This window comes from Bos indicus x Bos taurus, chromosome 29 (assembly GCF_003369695.1).
Source record: "Bos indicus x Bos taurus breed Angus x Brahman F1 hybrid chromosome 29, Bos_hybrid_MaternalHap_v2.0, whole genome shotgun sequence".
Classification (NCBI taxonomy): domain Eukaryota; kingdom Metazoa; phylum Chordata; class Mammalia; order Artiodactyla; family Bovidae; genus Bos; species Bos indicus x Bos taurus.
This window is the reverse complement of record NC_040104.1, coordinates 38,868,928-38,874,927: the sequence shown is the minus strand read 5'-3', so window position 1 is coordinate 38,874,927 and position 6,000 is coordinate 38,868,928.

The window sequence follows — 6,000 nt, the reverse complement described above, 5'->3', positions numbered from 1 at the left end:
TGGTTCCCCTCCCCTAAGGCTCAGATCTCAGGCCAGGCCACCTCCGAGACACTGGCCTCCTTCATATCCATCCAGTCTCCATTTGACCACAGTTGCAAAGTGATGCAAAGCTTGGCAGCTTCTGTTCTAGGAAGGTGGCTGTAAGAGTGCTGAGCACTTTGAATTATGGTTTCATAACCATCACAGAAATTATGAAACCCAGTCCTCTCCTGTTATAGATGCAGAACCAAACTTCAGACTGAGAAAGTGAGTTGTCCAAGGGCATGCGCTATGTCAAAGGTGGAGCTAAACCAAGCCTCCTGACTTCTGGTCCAGTGCTCATCCTACTCCTCTAAATTCCCAAATCTCCCTCAAACATTGCCGAGCCCCCACTAAAGACTATGCACTTGGATAAGTGTCCACTTTGGCCAGTAATAAAGCCCATGACAGCCTCCAAGGGGCTCAAATTCTGCCGGGGGAATTCAGTTCAGTTCAGTCACTCAGTCATGCCTGACTCTTTGCAACCCCACGGATTGTGGTACACCAGGCTTCCATGTCCATCACCAACTCCCGGAGCTTGCTCAAACTCATGTCCATCGAGTCGGTGATGCCATCCAACCACCTCATCCTCTGTCATCCCTTCTCTTCCTGCCTTCAATCTTTCCCAACATCAGGGTCTTTCCCAATGAGTCATTTCTTCACATCAGATGGCCAAAATATTGGAGCTTCAGCTTCAACATCAGTCCTTCCAATGAATATTCAGGGTTGATTTCCTTTTGGATTGACTGGTTTGATCACCTTGCAGTCCAAGGGACTCTCAAGAGTCTTCTCCAACATGACAGTTCAAAAGCAACCAAATGAAACAATGAGACAGGCAGTATTCTAGAGGCATCCGTAACGTGCTGCTGCACATTACATCCGTGATGTCCGACTCTGTGCAACCCCATAAACAGCAGCCCACCAGGCTTCCCCGTCCCTGGGATTCTCCAGGCAAGAACACTGGAGTGGGTTGCCATTTCCTTCTCCAATGCATGAAAGTGAAAAGTGAAAGTGAAGTCGCTCAGTCATGTCCGACTCTGTGGGACCCCATGGACTGCCGCCTACCAGGCTCCTTCGTCCATGGGATTTTCCAGGCAAGAGTACTGGAGTGGGGTGCCATTGCCTTCTCTGCCAAAATGTGCTAGGAAAGTCCAAAGGCAGGAGAGGCTACTGCTTTGGGCAGAGTCAGGGGAGCAAGGTCAGAGTGAGGCTTGTTTGAGCCAGACGTGGCAGGATGAGTGGAGGACGATCAGTGTGGGGGACTTCCTCGGTGGTCCTGTGGTTAAGAATCCACTTTTCAATGCTAGGCGCTTGGGTTCAATGTCCGATCAGGAAACGAGAATCCCACGTGTCCCTGGGGAACTAAGCCCCTGAGGCACAACTAGAGAGATGGCTGTGCCACACCCGCTGAGCCTGAGCACCACAACTACTGAGCCCACGCGTGCTCGCGCCCGTGCAGCCCCCAAATAAAAAAGGCAGTCAGCACGATAAGATGGGAAAAGCGGTCTTGGCGTGGGGAAAGGGTGGGCAGAGGCACGGAAGGGTAGAGAGCCTGCCTAGTCAGGAGGAGGGCGTGGCAAGGCTGGGGGAGGGGACAGGAGAGGATGCAGGGGCCAGCGAGTGCTCGCTCCCAGTGACCGTTCTGTGCAGCACGATCTCAGCTATGATATCCCTGCATCTCACTGCCCCCTCACTCCTACCGCTCACCTCCCTGACCATCTCAAATTTCACCTCCTGGGGGTCTCCCCTAACTCTTACCCCCTCGGCACGTTCCCACAGGACCCTGTGCACGCCCTGCATAGCACTTTCTCCGCATCCCTGACCCTGCCTCCCCAGCAAGGCTCTGAACCGCACATGCAGGGGCTCCGTCTCACTCGCCTGTCTCAGTTTCCTCAGTGCCGATGTCTCACACAACAGGAAACATCTGTGGACCAAGTGAACAAATGCGGGAAAAGAACAGCAAGTGAACAAAGCTGAATAGGACTTAGGCAGGGGAGAGTATGGTGAGAGCCCTAGAAGATAAGTTGTACGTAAGAGTCCTCTTATCGGAGGATATCTGACCCAAGAATCCATCAGTCCCCCAGTCTCCCCTAAAAAAATTGGTTCCATCAGAGATTTCAGTTCAGTTCAGTCGCTCAGTCGTGTCCAACTCTTTGCCACCCCATGAATCGCAGCACGCCAGGCCTCCCTGTCCATCACCAACTCCCGGAGTTCACTCAGACTCACGTCCATCGAGTCAGTGATGCCATCCAGCCATCTCATCCTCTGTCGTCCCCTTCTCCTCCTGCCCCCAATCCCTCCCAGCATCAGAGTCTTTTCCAATGAGTCAACTCTTCACATGAGGTGGCCAAAGTACTGGAGTTTCAGCTTTAGCATTATTCCCTCCAAAGAAATCCCAGGGCTGATCTCCTTCAGAATGGACTGGTTGGATCTCCTTGCAGTCCAAGGGACTCTCAAGAGTCTTCTCCAACACCACAGTTCAAAAGCATCCATTCTTCGGTGCTCAGCCTTCTTCACAGTCCAACTCTCACATCCATACATGACCACAGGAAAAACCATAGCCTTGACTAGACGGACCTTTGTTGGCAAAGTAATGTCTCTGCTTTTGAATATGCTTTCTAGGTTGGTCATAACTTTCCTTCCAAGGAGTAAGCGTCTTTTAATTTCATGGCTGCAGTCACCATCTGCAGTGATTTTGGAGCCCAGAAAAATAAAGTCTGACACTGTTTCCACTGTTTTCCCATCTGTTTCCCATGAAGTGATGGGACCGGATGCCATGATCTTCGTTTTCTGAATGTTGAGCTTTAAGCCAACTTTTTCACTCTCCACTTTCACTTTCATCAAGAGGCTTTTTAGTTCCTCTTCACTTTCTGCCATAAGGGTGGTGTCATCTGCATATCTGAGGTTATTGATATTTCTCCCGGCAATCTTGATTCCAGCTTGTGCTTCTTCCAGCCCAGCGTTTCTCATGATGTACTCTGCATAGAAGTTAAATAAGCAGGGTGACAATATACAGCCTTGATGTACTCCTTTTCCTATTTGGAACCAGTCTGTTGTTCCATGTCCAGTTCTAACTGTTGCTTCCTGACCTGCATACAGATTTCTCAAGAGGCAGGTCAGGTGGTCTGGTATTCCCATCTCTTTCAGAATTTTCCACAGTTTATTGTGATCCACACAGTCAAAGGCTTTGGCATAGTCAATAAAGCAGAAATAGATGTTTTTCTGGAACTCTCTTACTTTTTCGATGATCCAGCAGATGTTGGCAATTTGATCTCTGGTTCCTCTGCCTTTTCTAAAACCAGCTTGAACATCTGGATGTTCACGGTTCACATATTGCTGAAGTCTGACTTGGATAATTTTGAGTATTACTTTACTAGCGTGTGAGATGAGTGCAATTGTGCAGTAGTTTGAGCATTCTTTGGCATTGCCTTTCTTTGGGATTGGAATGAAAACTGACCTTTTCCAGTCCTGTGGCCACTGCTGAGCTTTCCAAATTTGCTGGCATATTGAGTGCAGCACTTTCACAGCATCATCTTTCAGGATTTGAAATAGCTCAACTATAATTCCATCACTTCCACTAGCTTTGTTCGTAGTGATGCTTTCTAAGGCCCACTTGACTTCACATTCCAGGATGTCTGGCTCTAGGTGAGTGATCACACCATCGTGATTATCTGGGTCGTGAAGCTCTTTTTTGTACAGTTCTCCTGTGTATTCTTGCCACCTCTCCTTAATATCTTCTGCTTCTGTTAGGTCCATACCATTTCTGTCCTTTATCGAGCCCATCTTTGCATGAAATATCCCCTTGGTATCTCTAATTTTCTTGAAGATATCTCTAGTCTTTCCCATTCTGTTGTTTTCCTCTATTTCTTTGCATTGATTGCTGAGGAAGGCTTTCTTATCTCTTCTTACTATTCTTTGGAACTCTGCATTCAGATGCTTATATCTTTCCTTTTCTCCTTTGCTTTTCACTTCTCTTCTTTTCACAGCTATTTGTAAGGCCTCCCCAGACAGCCATTTTGCTTTTTTGCATTTCTTTTCCATAGGGATGGTCTTGATCCCTGTCTCCTGTACAATGTCACAAACCTCATTCCATAGTTCATCAGGCACTCTTATCTATCAGATCTAGGCCCTTAAATCTATTTCTCACTTCCATTGTATAATCATAAGGGATTTGATTTAGGTCATACCTGAATGGTCTAGTGGTTTTCCCTACTTTCTTCAATTTCAGTCTGAATTTGGCAATAATGAGTTCATGATCTGAGCCACAGTCAGCTCCTGGTCTTGTTTTTGCTGACTGTATAGAGCTTCTCCATCTTTGGCTGCAAAGAATGTAATCAATCTGATTTCGGTGTTGACCATCTGGTGATGTCCATGTGTAGAGTCTTCTCTTGTGTTGTTGGAAGAGGGTGTTTGCTATGACCAGTGCATTTTCTTGGCAAAACTCTATTAGTCTTTGCCCTGCTTCATTCCTTATTCCAAGGCCAAATTTGCCTGTTACTCCAGGTGTGTCTTGACTTCCTACTTTTGCATTCCAGTCCCCTATAATGAAAAGGACATCTTTTGGGGGTGTTCGTTCTAAAAGGTCTTGTAGAACTGTTCAACTTCAGCTTCTTCAGCGTTACTGGTTGGGATTTACAGAAAAACAAAAGCCTTATATATACCGTGGTAGAGATTGCCCATTGTTCCCAAAAGCCCTTCTAATTTTTCTTGAAGTGATAGAAACCCAGATTTTAGCTGGATATGTGGCCTCCTAGAATAAAGACTACATTTCCCAGCCTGCAGCAGTCAGGCATGTCCATGTGACCAAGTTCTGACCCATGAGATACGAGCAAAAGTGACCATCACATCAACATCCAGTCGTTTCACCTACACCCTTGACAGCAATTTCCGTAACCTCCTCAATTCTACTGAAGCTTTCCAAAAAAAAAAGATACAACTTCAGCTTTTATGGAAATAAGTTCTATTTCATCAATGTATAGAATGTTTTCTTGAACTAGAGAAGGAGTAAACAGTTCAGGATCACCTAGAACTGACTCTCAATAAGTAGGAACTAATAACTAGCAATTCAGTTAGTGGGAGTGAAAGTCCACGTGCAGACCAGAGAGCGGCCTCTGAGTTGTGAGGACTCCACCTCCCGTGGATATCAATCAGAGCACTCACAGAGGGGATAGCCCCAGTTTACTTGGCCAGGCCAAATCATGAAGGTAAATTATGAGAGCTTCTGCTATAAAAGCCAAAGGCACAGGGATATTTAGGGTCTTTGAGGGGAAAGATGAGTAGATTAGACACAGGAGCACTGCCAGAAGTGGCCAGAGCTGGACAAAGAAACACTTCTTTGAGAGGGTGGGACACCTTCTCCTCTGGGCATCCCCTGGACCTCTGCTGGCCAGTGGGCAATCTCTGCCTGTCGCCATCCATCTGGCCTGTCCCATAAGCTCAAGCATTCTTAAAGAGACATTCCTCTGATCTCTTGCAGGCTTGCTTCTTGCCATGTGGTAGGAGATAGAGGTGGCCACCGGGCTGGGCCAGTGCATAGCTCTTTATGTACTAGGCAGGTAGAAGGGAGCTTTGCAGTTCATGAGGGGAGATCGCTGAGCTCCTTTGCTATGAATGCCATGCCTTCAGCAATAATAATACACACACAAAGAAGAAGCATGTTCAGCTTGGCAGGCCTCTGGCCCTTGAAGCCGTGTGCATGCAAGAACAGCCTGTACTACCTGGAAAGCTGGCCCTGCTCCCTCTGTGGGATGTGTGCCCAAGAAAGGACAGCAGACCTGGTCTGCTCCGTGGCTTGGAAAGAAGGGCGTACCCACACAGTTCAAGCAACAAGAGACACAGAGAACAAGCCATGACATAGACACCAGGAAAGTTCATGCCTGAACCAGGAGAGATGCACATGGACTGAGCAGGAATTCTAGAAATGTTCGGTGAATGGATAAGTGTATCATTTCCCTGTTAGGTGTGTGCGTTGGTGTGTGTGCC